We start from the raw sequence: 13,866 nt of genomic DNA, 5'->3' as shown, positions 1-13,866 counted from the left end.
TCGAAGCAGCGTTTCGGCATGTCGCGCCCGCGTTTCAGAGGGGGAGTGACGAGTAGGTGTGGAGAGTGTTTGCCATGGGCGCAGTAAGGGTGGTCACACCGCGCACCACCACTACTAGTTTGAACCTCGCCATAAGATGCTTCGCATCTAAAAGCCACGGAAAGATGCGTCCGCCACGTGTGAGGTGAATCTTATCTCGGTCCTTCATCGCGCTGTACCTCGCCCCTTCCAATGCCTGCTTTAACAAAGTGCTTGACTGGGCGTGTTGGTGCTGCATGGTAGACGAAGAACGAAAACAGCACTAAACACGGGACGAGAAGGGGTACACGGCGCGGTGTTGTGTCCTCTTCTCGTCCCGTGTTAGCGCTGTTTTCGTTCTTCGTCTTCCAATTTGTGTCTTCATTGGTGCGAAAAGAAAAGAAAAATGCCTACGCTATATCAAATGCTGCCTACAGTCTCATGTGGCATTTGCTCCGTGGCTGCCGCTTTTTTGTTGAAGAATTTTTTTTGTTGTTGAAACGGTATGCTCATTTTGTCGCTTAACGTCCATCGCAGTCACCGATAACCTGTTCCATCGATCTGCGTGCGCGAAGCAGCCTTTGACAATTCGTTTAACTGACATTTGATGGCACAAGCGCCGCGCGTTTGGCGGTAGTCACGTGGTATTTTTTTAAAAATTTGCGCGCTTTAAAGAAAGCGCCGGAAAAAAAATTAAGCAGGGGAGTTATCTTAACATAGATTGAAAAATTCGATGTTCCTGAGCAAGCGCTACAACGTCTGTATTGAAAACTTTTCTCTAGAGTTACTATTTAAAAAGTTCATTAAGCAATCTTCGTTAATTGCCAAGCTTGGCGGATTGGAAAAAATGTTCTGACGTAGTGCTCTATATGGCTCAGAACAATACTGCGCTAATTGAAGACGCGTAGCACCTATGCTTAATTTTTCTAATACTTGGTGCTTCTTAGCTTAAACACCCTGTATAGCATGGCCTTTGAGGCTTGTCGTGCAGCTATTTGCTTGGTCTCGCGCAACACGTATTGTATATGATTGGGTTTAGTGATTGGGTATAATGATTGGGTTTGTTGCTCCCCTACGTCACTGTTTCTGAAACTATAGGGAGCGATTATGCAGTACTACACGCGATAGCACTTTGACGCGGCTTTGGTCAGCTTTTTTTTATAAATTTATTATACATTTAGTTAGAGCCGGCTATCCCGTCATCATGATAGTAGTATTGAAGAAATACACAAAGACAAGAAAATTAGGAAAAAGAAATGAATAAGAAATAAAAAATAATCAGAGGCACTTTGTACATATACAATATGTGGCGTATAAAGCATCAGCAGATACTAAGGGCATAGTCCAGTACATATAGCTGATAGAGTCCGTTGAAACCAATCGTATGTTCAATGAATTAGTCAACCGGTCTTTTCGTTAATCACATCCCTTGATTTTTATTTTTTTGTGAAAAACTTACAAATGTCCTGTGCAAGTGACAGGTGCGGGAAAAGGTCAGGCAGGCCGTGGATGCTGATTTTACCAAGCTTTCTGAATAGGTTCGACTAGCATCGCGCGGCTTTCTTCGCGATAACATAACTATACCACATTTTGAGCCCATTTCGCTAATGCAGACTATTTTTTTAATAATCGTTAGAAAGAAAAAAAAGGATGCATCCTAAGTGCATCAGAAGGCCAACTGCAATGAAATTTAATTTTGCCTAAGTTAGTTACAAGGAAGCAGTATTAGCCCCCACCACATCTCTCACTGCCGTCCCATCGCGTATGACGACAGCAGTGAGTCGTCAGCCGCGCCGCACGTGTGTTTGCTACATGAAGGATGCTCAATACTATCGGTCAATCTGCACCGCTTTTGAAGCAACACTTTTTCATGTTTTGTTGAAAAGTGTGGGCGAGATCATCCTCAAAAATGTTACCCGCAAAACGGAATCGCAGTCGGCAGCACAATAAGGGTGGATTACTCCTGGTGCTCGCTATCAGAGGGTATATGTCGTCGTGACCGAAAACCGTGACTGCCTGCATGAAATGCCCCCCCCCTTTTTTTTGTTGACGATTAGCTTGAGCAATCTGCCTTCTGCCACCATGTCTGCGCAATAGGTCGTACAAAGTTTTCGCTCAACGCGCGGCGCGCATCCAGCACCCCGCTACGTTGGCCACAGAGCTCTCAACTTCGCTGCAGCCGTGAGCTACAAAATGGTTATCGTTAATCGCACTTATGCAATTAAAAAAAAGAACACAAGAAAGCGGCTGCATCGCGTTAATGAATGTACCGCTTTAGCGGAATGGGTTCAATTGGTTGCAGAGGTGAGCGAGCTATAAAACTGCAGAGATGCAAGCTGAATAACGACCCGCCGCGGTAGCTTAGCGCGTAAGCTGTCGCGCTGCTAAGCCCGAGGTCGCGGGCTTTGTTTCCGGGCCGATGGCGGCCAGATTTCGATAGGCGAAATGCGAAGAACACCCGTGTTCTCAGAACTGGATGCAATTTAATAGTAATAATATCTGGGGTTTTACGTCCCAAAAACATGATACGATTATGAGAGACGCCGTAGTGGAGGGCTCCGGAAGTTTGGACCATCTGGTGTTCCTTAACGTGCAGCGACATCGCACAGTACAAGGGCTTCTACCACTTTGCCTCCATCGAAATGCGACCGACGCGGCCGGGATCGAACCCGCGACCTTCGGGTCAGCAGCCGAGCACCATAACCACTGCTCCACCGCGGCGGACTTGCAATTTAAGTAAATCCCGATGGGTCCTACATTAACCCGGAGTCCCCACTACGGCGTTCTTCAATCGTATCGTGGTTTGCACATGCTTTCTCAGGAGTTATATCATGCAAGCGAAAGATGCCTCGAGAGCATCAGGGAATTAAAATGCCTAAAATTGTGTTGCAGCACGTCACGTACTAGGCCTGCCCAATATTTCACAAATTCTTACTTAGAAAATGCAATTTGTACGTGAACTTGTACGGCGTGTATGGTGGTTGAAAACAACAACAAAAAAAGCGACACCCGGGTTTGTTTGAACACCAGGTTTTGACCGCAGTCACACCGAAGTGCTGTCTTTAAATTTCAGTGTATACCTGTGGCCGCCCATGCAGAAAAACGTTGCATGGTCTTATGGAAACACATATCTAGAGCATCTTGTACCCGCACGGACAAAATTTACTGGTAAGGAGGCAATATTATGCAGTCATGTATTTGCTGCACCACTGACCACCCGAAAATGACCTTGACTTCGTCTATAATTCAGCTAACGTGCGCATGTTAATCTATACGATGTAACGTCACTTATTCGCTCCTGCATTGCTGAACGGGCGCATTTAGAGGGCGAACTGCTACGTCTGACAAGTATAGCATACCACAAAAAGCAAAAATTGTTGTGCGTGAGGTTGTTGTGCAAGCGCGCCATTCAAAAACAAAAGAAGTGGAAGTTATCGATCACACACATCGTGTGTACCACTGATCAGCTTTCTACACGCGGTCTTGCACGGTTGTCTCCTTTTTCAGAAAGTATGGGAAACATGTACATCCATTTCGAAGCGCAGCGCCGGCAACGTCGACGGCACTGAACCTGCGGTTAGATTGTTTCAATGTTTGCCAACGGTGCGGCTACATTTATCGGCAGTAGTAACAGATATGTAGCACCATATAAGGAAACCACGCCAGTACAAAAGTCACGGCGCTGATTTCTAAGCTGTGGAACTCGCAGAATCCGCGAAAACAGGAAGAGTGCAAACACGCGACTACCTTCGACCAAAAACTGAAGTGAACGCTACACGGTATCGCGCTCAAGTTACCTTACTCGGTAGGCTTTTTAACGCATCTCTTGTAGCCGTTGGCGCAAATGTCACGGTATCGCACTCAAGTTAGCTTACTCGGTAGGCTTTGTGATGTATAGGACGGCAACATGCTAGGTGTCGACGGAAGCCGGTCTAGCCGGAAGAAGCGTCCCAAATTATTCGCAGGAGCAAATAAATGAAAGAATAACAGGACTACTGCGTATTAATAAAGCACTGCTCATCATCAGATTTCTTTCTCTGCGAGAGTAACTATCTGCCGTTTTTTTGTTGGCCCGTTCTCCGTTACTATACTGAAGCGCGTTCCTCATATTCATATTGTGGTTCTGGCACGTGAAACAGGACGAATTGTTATTACTATTGAAGGCTTTTTGTGGTAATGTCAAATTTCAGTATTACCACTTTACTCTGAACAAATGAAATTTCGTTGCCACCTGCAGCGAAACACGAATGCTCCAACGAAATTATTACAACACATAACTCACCTTCACTTAGAGCACTGTTGGTAGAACCATGAGGCCTGGCTCCTGGTACGCAGACACCAAGCCATGCCGATACGCAAATGCTCGATCAGTGAATCGGTCGTCCACGTGGTACATCTGCAGGAAGACGCGAAGTGCCCACCGCGGGAAGAAGCCGTACGAATAGTTGCCAACACAGAGTTAAACCGCTGTTACTTGTGGGCCATGCGGCTGCCTTTTATACCAATGTCGTTCCCACACGCATGCGCAAACTGCTTCAAGAATGGAACATTCGTCATGCTTTTTTTTTTGGGCTGCTGTACGCAAAGTCTGGTCTGACATGAACGCTATCAGAATCCAGTCGTAATTTATTTTTTTATTTAAATTTTCGTTTTTATTTGTCCAGCAAGTGTCACGATTTGTTTGGGCTAATCAGCTGCCGATGCTGCCTGTACGCGGGACTGAAGAACAACGCACGCGCTTTTACGTGACCGTAGTATAACTACGTGCAGTTTGCATGTCTTAAAGGAGGGGTGACAGAAAATTTGTGAACCTCTTTTTTTTTTCTCCCAATCAGTGGCGACAGTCTCCTTAATAACGGCAACGAAACTCATTTGCCCCAGCGCGGGACGAATGTTTATTTATGTGCTCGTATGTTAGGACCTGAGGCAGTTTCGATTTCGAAGAGCACTCCAGGGTCCCGTGACGTAGTCGGCCTACTCGTTAAAGAAGTACTGATAGTAACACACGTGGGCACGTTGATTACGTGGCCGACATTATGCTGAGTGCTGACGTTCACCAGATTGTAAATCAACCAACTCGCGTTCAAAATAATTCTTCTTCACTACTAGATCTTATCTTTATTAGCCGTTCAATTGAAAATTACAATACATCCGTTGAAGAAGGTATCTCTGACCACCATATGGTGTGTCTTACGTGTTCTCTCGAGGTACAAAAAACAATTAGCACTCCAGTTTTGATTAAAGACTTCTCTCGGGCTTGTGATGAACGTATTATGGATTATCTACTTCATAACGTGGACAATTTTCAAGGACATGATGTTGAGGTACTCTGGAACTCATTTAAGACCTTATGCACGTACTGCCTTGAAAATTTCGTTCCGGACAGAATAAAAAAAACGCGGAAAAATAATCCTTGGATAACAAGGAATATATTGCACCTCAAACGAAAATTTAAAAGACTAAAACGGGCTAAATCAAACAACAATACAGTGAAAATGGCACTAGCGAGGTTGAATGAGGCAGTCTATAATGCAAAGCAACATTACTTCAGTTATACATTGCCTAATTTCATCAAAAACTCCCCCGAGAAGTTTTGGCGATACCTTTCCACACAGAAAAAGGCAGTTGATCGAATTATGTGCGATGACGTGACTATCGGTGATAAACGCAGTATAGCTGAAAGGTTCAATGAATACTTCCACAGTGTTTTTTCTAATCAAACTGAACCGTTACGTCAGAGCCGTAATAGCCTGCATGAAAATTCCGCCCTAATTTCAGAAGCTGGTGTTGTCTCTATGTTGCTGAATTTAAAGACAAAATCGTCGCCTGGACCTGATAATATACCAAACCCCTTTCTTCGTCGTTATGCTGAAGTGCTTTCGAAATATCTTCTTGTTATTTTCCGCGCTTCCTTGTCATCAGCTGGCATTCCTGTTGATTGGAAAACAGCACGAATCGTTCCCGTCTTAAGGAAAGGAGACAGCATGCTAATAACAAACTATCGACCGATCTCATTGACGTCATCATGTTGCAAAATGCTGGAGCACGTCATCGCGAATTACATAAACAAGTTTTTAGCTGACAATAGTAAATTAACTCCGTTTAACATGGTTTTAGAAAGGGGCTCTCTACAGTCACCCAGTTGACAACAGTCGTACATCGCTTAGCCTCGGTTCTAGACAAATCAGGTCAGGTCGATGTTATTTTCCTGGACTTTAAGAAGGCTTTTGACCTTGTATGTCATTCTAAACTAATCTTAAAGCTTCAGGCACTAGGCTTACCAGGTTTTATTATTTCTTGGGTTGCAGCATACTTAAGCGACAGAGTGCAATTTGTGTGTATTGATGGCCATTGCTCAAGGCAGCTACCAGTGACTTCTGGTGTGCCACAAGGAAGTGTCCTTGGGCCATTGTTGTTTTCTATGTACATAAATGATATCGTTGATGTAATTAGTGAGCCGGTTTGTATCAGACTTTTTGCTGATGATTGCGTGCTGTTTAATGAGGTGAAATGTTCTGAGGATCAAGTACTCCTTAATTATAATTTACAGAAAATTCATAAATGGTGCGAACAACGGGACATAGTTCTCAATGCCCAGAAAACTGTTTTCATGAAAATAACCAGAAAGAGCCATTGTCTTTCCTTTCCGTACTCGCTTGCATCAATTCCGCTTGTTGAAGTTACAAACTACAAATATCTCGGTGTCACTATAACAAACACGCTAAAATGGAATTCACACATATCAAACATATGTGCGTCCTCCTTCCGAAAACTCTGCTTACTCAGACATAAATTAAAACAAGCACCAGCTGAGGCAAAACAGTTAGCATACTTATCACTTATTCGACCGAAGCTTGAATACGCCGCTATTGTTTGGGACCCACATAGTAAACAAAACATCGATGCTCTCGAAAGGATTCAACGAAAAGCTATACGGTTTATTTATTCAAAGTATCGGAAAACTGACTCTCCAACACCTTTAATGTGTGAACATGGTATCCAAACATTGCAGCTACGGCGTAAGATACAGATACTGAAGTTTCTTTTTCAGCGAAAAAACAGAAAAATAGCTTTAAATACAGATGAATACATATCACCCCTCTTAACCCGAGAAACGAGGCATCGTCATGCCGAGTGTCTTACGCCCTACAGCACCAGAACCAACGCGTTTAAATTTTCATTTTTCCCTCGTACGACAAACGAGTGGAATGTCCTTCCATTGACATGGTTACATAGTGCGGAACTAATAGAGCAAATGATTAAATAGACGTATGTCGTTTTGTTTTGATGTAACCATACCTGCTGTATTTACTGTATGTCACCTTACCTACTATATTTTATGATTACTGTATGTGCGTATATACATTCTACCTTTGTTGTGTGTATTGCAATGCATGGCGATTTGCTTTGCCTTTTTGTTATTGTTGCACGGATCTAACTGTTTACAATGTATAAGGTTCAGTTGAATGTAATATTGTAACCACTCCTGCTTGGGCCGCTCAATGGGCCTGCAGTATCCTATAAATAAAATAAATAAAATAAATAAATAAAACATTAATTTTAAACATTTTCGGATTGTCGCTCCAAACAAAAATTCGGCAGATCCCATTCTTTCTGGGAATCTGTTTCATGCGAAGCAGTCAGCGAGTACTTCTATGCTGCATTTTATGGCTTTTAGCCAAGCGTTACGAGGTTGATCAAGGTGATTTTGTAAGTGTAGTAGCTGTGTGCACATGTTGGGCTTACCAGGCACGTCCACAAAATTGGCGTTTAAAGTGTAACTTATGGTGCGACGTAACGTCAGCCCTCACGTTAGAGTACATACGTCAGTATTATCGAAACTAAATGCACTTTACGGTGCAATAATGGGAATATCATACGTAACTTTCGTTAATGTATTCTTCCGTGGTCGAGCAATGCTTCATTATAGCTTGCTGAACCATGGGAATACAAATGTTATGTTTATTAGACTGCTATAAAAGCGAAGCCAACACTGGAACCAGAGACGTTAACCTGACATGACGCCTGTATCGTAGGAGTACATGTTTATTGCATTGTTACACAATTATATACCCAGCAACACAACCACAATTGATGTTGCACCGAAATTACGCCTGCATTGGGTGTTTTTCCAAAGCAGTTTCTGGACCTGGCGTGGCTCTGTGGTAGAATACCTGACTGCCACGCAGAATCCTTGGGTTCGATTCCTGCTGAGATCCTAGATTTGATTCTTTGCATTCGAGGTCAACGCTGCCGATGTCGGTTTTTCTTAATGCTCTGGCATTTAAATTACCAATGTGTGTTCTCGCCGTTGCTAGGCAGATATAAACTGTCGGTCACCTGTGTCGCATACCCCGTGCACCGCGGCCCGTGGTAAACGGGTGTGTGCCACACGTGTCTGGAGGAAAGGGTTTGACGACGTACGCGACAGGATTTTCATATTATTCATGTCATGACCCGACAGTCATATTCGTCAAATCCTCTTGTCTTCCCATGCCAATTTTGGTCTACACCAAGTAAAGGAGGCGATCATGAGAGCACCCAGACGTAGGCGGCTAGATAGACAGATAGATAGATAGATACGTAGATAGAAACGCTCAAAGTGCCAAAGGTTTGCTAAGAAATGCAGCAAATAAGAGAATTACTAAGCAGTAATCAGAATAAAAGTGACCTATCAGTTGTGACCATGACTCAGCCGGAGTGACATTCAAATTCGTGTAAAATGAGCGAATTGGTTAAGCATCATGTCATGGTTCCTGCGTAGGTGGCGGTTCAAAATTCCGTGATCGAGCGTTTGATTCTTTGACGCAGACGGGAAGGGAGCAGTGTTCATATATATATATATATATATATATATATATATATATATATATATATATATATATATATATATATATATATATATATATATATATATTGTGGACGACGTCAGGTACGACGGAACGATGTTGTATTTACAGCAAAGGCGCGCGAACCAAAAACCGAACACCGGCGATCCAACACGATGTATGATCACGATATTTTATGCACAAGTGAAGATGATGACGACACAGTCAGCGCTCATACTATTTTCCCCCTTCACGAAAGCGGTCAGCAAGACGTCCATTTAGTAAGGGTACGAACGCCGGATATAGGGCTTCAGGCGAGACACATGGGTAGTCTCGGCACCGCGACGGCGCGGTCCGAAGCCGAACTAACAGAGCGACGCGAAATTCACCGCAGACGTTCGTTCAAGCACGGTGTAAGGGCCCAGGTATCTGTGAACGAATTTTTCACAGAGCCCCGGTGTGCGAACAGGGGTCCAAGGAGCACTTCGTCGCCTGGGTGGAAAGACCAACTCTACGTGTCTCATCACAACGAACTTTCCTCTTGGCCTGAATGGCAGAGGTGTTGGCGCGGGCAAGCGGGGCGAGGAGCAGCGGGCGACGCGGGCAGCGAACTCTTCTGGAAGGGACGCTGATGGGACAGAGAGCGCGGAGAAGAAGCTGGTGTCCAAACAAAAGACGGTGCACGGCCATACACGAGGAAAAACGGGCTGTAGCTTTGTGCGTGTATGGCCGTATTGTAGGCAAATTTAACCGTGTTGCGTGCTCGGCTGTTTTGAGTGGTCTTATGGATGGTGTCAGAGGCCTGTAGGACTTCAGCGAGGACTCAAAATTAGCAACCAGTGTTCAGAACCTGCGCGAGAGCATGTAATAAAATATTTTTTGCTGTATCGAAATTTAACCGTGTTGCGTGCTCGGCTGTTTTGACCTTAGAAGAACTAATTAAACCAGGTTCAGAACCTGCGCGAACATGTTCTCGACACGAATAATTAAAAGGGTAACCTATCATGAAACCAAAACTCGCCGATGATGGGCTGGAGTAGTGCTTGAGATAGACATTCCTAAGCCATGACAGGCAGTTCACCGCTATTCTTAAAGCGGGATGTATACAACAATTGCACATAGGTCGGCAAAAAAATTGGGGCTCACTCAGACTCACTGAAGAAATACATTTTGCTCCGAAGGCTCACTCGGGCTCAGACTCACCAATTTTCGTCAATCGGACTCACTCAGACTCACTAAATGTTTTCTCAACCGGACTAACTCGGACTCAAACTCACCAACATATTACTCAGCCGGACTCACTCAGACTCAGACTCACGGCTTGACCTATATCTGAGTGAATCTGAGTGAGTCGATTCATGAGTCTGTTAGCGTTAAATTAGCTTTTTCGGTCATGGTGCCGATGCTCTTTAACGCCAACATCTCACGTAATCGGTGCTCTACGATGCGCCTTTTGATCTGGCACCATCAAACACGTATTATAAGTGGCATAAATCACGCAAGGACAGTTTTATGAAATACGCGTCTCACACGAGATATATTATCAAGAACTTCCCGTGAAAGAGTTTGCACGGGGAGGTCAACGCCCCCCCCCCCCCCACACACACACACACCTCACACCTCGGATCAATAAATATTGAGGTGGCGCATGAACGCTCGTGCGTTCACATATGTGTGACTAGACTTGGGTATAATGGTAAGCCGATATAAGACTGATAGTAATGCTGAAGATGAGTAGATATGACCATAGGTCGGCAATGGACGGTGCAGCCCTCTCGGACTCACTAAAAAGAAATATATTTTGTGCTTAGGGCTCACTCGTACTCAGACTCACCAATATGTTTCTCAACTGGACGCACCTGGACTCAGGCTCACTAAAATTTTCCTCAGTCGGACTCACTCCGACTAAAACACACCAAAACATTACTTACCCGGACTCGCTCAGAGTCAGAGTCATGGCCCGATCTGAGTCTGAATGAGTTTGAGTGAGTCGACTCATGAGTGAGTTTGCCGACCTGTGCGATTTCGTAGTATTGGTAGTAACATACGGGGCTGAAAACTTGGAGGATAACAAGGAAACTCAAGAAAAAAGTGAAGTACCGCGCAAGGTATGACGGAAGAAAAAAATGGCCCGCATTAAGACACCGAATGATACGTAGAGGAAATAAGGGAACAAACAGGCGTTGCCGACATACTAGTTAACATCAGAAAACAGTGGACTTGGGCAGGTCACTAATACGAAGGACCGATAATTGATGTGCCGTTAGTGCGGCGTAATGGATACCGAGAGAACAGAAACGAAGTCAATGACAGCAGAGTGTTAGGTCGAGGTGATGAAATTAAAAATGTCGCAGGAATAAAGTGCAATCAACTGTCGCGGGATAGAGGGAATCGGAGATCGCTAGAGAAAACCTCAGTTAAGTGGTCACTGAATAGGTTGAAGATGATGATAATTATGTTTATGATGCTCACAGAGGCGTTTCGTGGACTGACCGAAAGAGGGCTTAATCACAGCTGAATGAACAGTGTGCCCTAGCTGTTGAATATACAAGTTAACTGGATTTACCGTAACCTAGCGTTCTAAGCTATAAGCCCTGATGAAAAAAAGCCGGCAGATCCCACGCATTGTGGGAATCGATGTAATGCGAAGCAGCCAGCAAAGAGCTGCATACACCGTCTTGTATGTCATTGAGGAAAATACCTGTCATGGTTTTTCATGTTAACTCCTATTATTTATGTCCGTCACACAGTAACGTCGCGCAATACCAACTTCGGGGTAGATCAAGCTGGAGAAACGGCCGCCAGCGCTCCATGAGCGTGGCACGTAAGTCATGCTGTATATGACATGCGTGTCATGATTTTCATGTTAAATCGTGTTATTTATGTTCGTTACACAGTCACGTCACAAGATACCAATTTTTGTGTATATAAAGCTAGCGAAACGGCCGCCAGCGCCCCATGAGCGTGGAACGTAAGTCATGCTGTACATGACATGCGTGTCATGATTTTCATGTTAACTCTTGTAATTAATGTTCGTTATACAGTCACGTCACAAGATACCAATTTTGGTGTATATAAATCCAGCGAAACGGCTGCCAGCGCCCCATGAGTGTGACATGTAAGTCATGCTGTACATGACATGCGTGTCATGATTTTCATGTTAACTCGTGTTATTTATGTTCGTTACACAGTCACATCGCAAGATACCAATTTTGGTGTATATAAAGCTAACGAAACGGCCGCCCGCGCCCCATGAGCATGGCATGTAAATCATGCTGTACATGACATGCGTGTCATGATTTTCATGTTATTACTTGTCATTTATGTTCGTCATACAGTCATGTTACGCCATACCAATTTTGGTGCACATTCGATTAACCATGCGTCCAGGAGAGCACAAAGTCGTAGGCGGCTAGATAGATAGATAGATAGATAGATAGATAGATAGATAGATAGATAGATAGATAGATAGATAGATAGATAGATAGATAGATAGATAGATAGATAGATAGATAGATAGATAGATAGATAGATAGATAGATAGATAGATAGATAGATAGATAGATACGCTCAAAGTCGCAGAAGTTCGCTAAGAAATGCTTTGCATTTAATACGTCAAATCAATTAAAACGTTCGTTTTTTTTTTAATTGTCAACTCAAACTGCTAATGTGATCGTTTACACTTAATTGTATTGGCAAAAATGAAAGCTCAGAAGCTTTCCATTGAAGCTGGTTCAACATTGTCTGCTCGGTGCACCGGTGTACGAACAATGAGCTACACAAGTATTAAGCCTCTAATCATGCTGCGGATTTCCCAACCTATGGCAAGAGAAAGAAAAAGAAACGCGGATACCATGAGAATAAATTGCTTGACTCGTATCCCACGAAGTAAAATGCACTGCATTGAAACATTTCACGTGTAACAGCAGCGCCAGAAAACAGCCTAGGGAGCAGAAGCAAGATTGGAGAGGCGGGATAAACATCTGCCGTCATGACTGCAATAACTCATCGCGAAGCAATAGCGTCCGTAATCTGGAAAAGTTCACATGCGCATAGCATGCGCATGTGAACTTTCCCAGATTACGTACGGACTAACCTATGCTTCCAATAGAACATTCCCAAGCTTAATTTCGGCGAAGCTTAGTGCGTGACACTCCCGCGTTAACGACGAAGTATAAATGTGTGGTTGTGTTCAACGGGTCGTATCTATTTACCCCCAGTGACCCATGTCGGCGACTTCGGACTACTAAATGTTAGTACTGCCACCTGAATTTTGTGAAGTGCTTATTGGTAGCATCGCATGCCTGAATTTGTGAAGATGAGCGACAGCGTAGTCAAAGGCACCGAATAGGTGTGCTATAGAGGTTGTCTGAACAGGAAAAACTCAGAGGGTCCCTTATGCAATCGCCTAAGACAACTCGAAGGCGAAAGCCATTTTCTTGTTCTTCTTCTTCTCGGTCGACGTGCTGATCCTCCCCTCCAGCGTAACATTCAAAAGCTTTCCGAGTTCGACGTGCTTTTGCACTGCCTCCCGGAACGGAGGCATTACAAGCTTTCTGCTCCTGACATGGTTTTGCAGAGCCTCCGTGATCGGCCCGCCTTTAATCAAGTGACGATGCCCTTCGATGTCGCCACTACGATGTGTCAAATTCTGGCGATCTGTGACGTCATGCTGACGTCATGTTACACTGAGGTCATGTGACTTTTGGTACGCCGACTGCACACACACACACACACACACACACACACACACACACACACACACACACACACACACACACACACACACACACACACACACACACACACACACACACACACACACACACACACTTGAGTATCGATCACGTGACTTTGAACCCACTTTTATTACTTTTTTTGCATCCTTCAACGCCAACGCCAGTCTCGCGAAGTATCGAGAGATATTGCCAAATCTCGAAGACGCCGACGGTCACTTTTCGCGTTTGATGAGGCATCTAAGGCTTTCGCCATAATAGGGGCCTCATACCTGTTAGCTGAT

Source organism: Rhipicephalus sanguineus, chromosome 10, assembly GCF_013339695.2.
Source record: "Rhipicephalus sanguineus isolate Rsan-2018 chromosome 10, BIME_Rsan_1.4, whole genome shotgun sequence".
NCBI lineage: Eukaryota > Metazoa > Arthropoda > Arachnida > Ixodida > Ixodidae > Rhipicephalus > Rhipicephalus sanguineus.
This window is presented reverse-complemented; position numbering follows the sequence as displayed.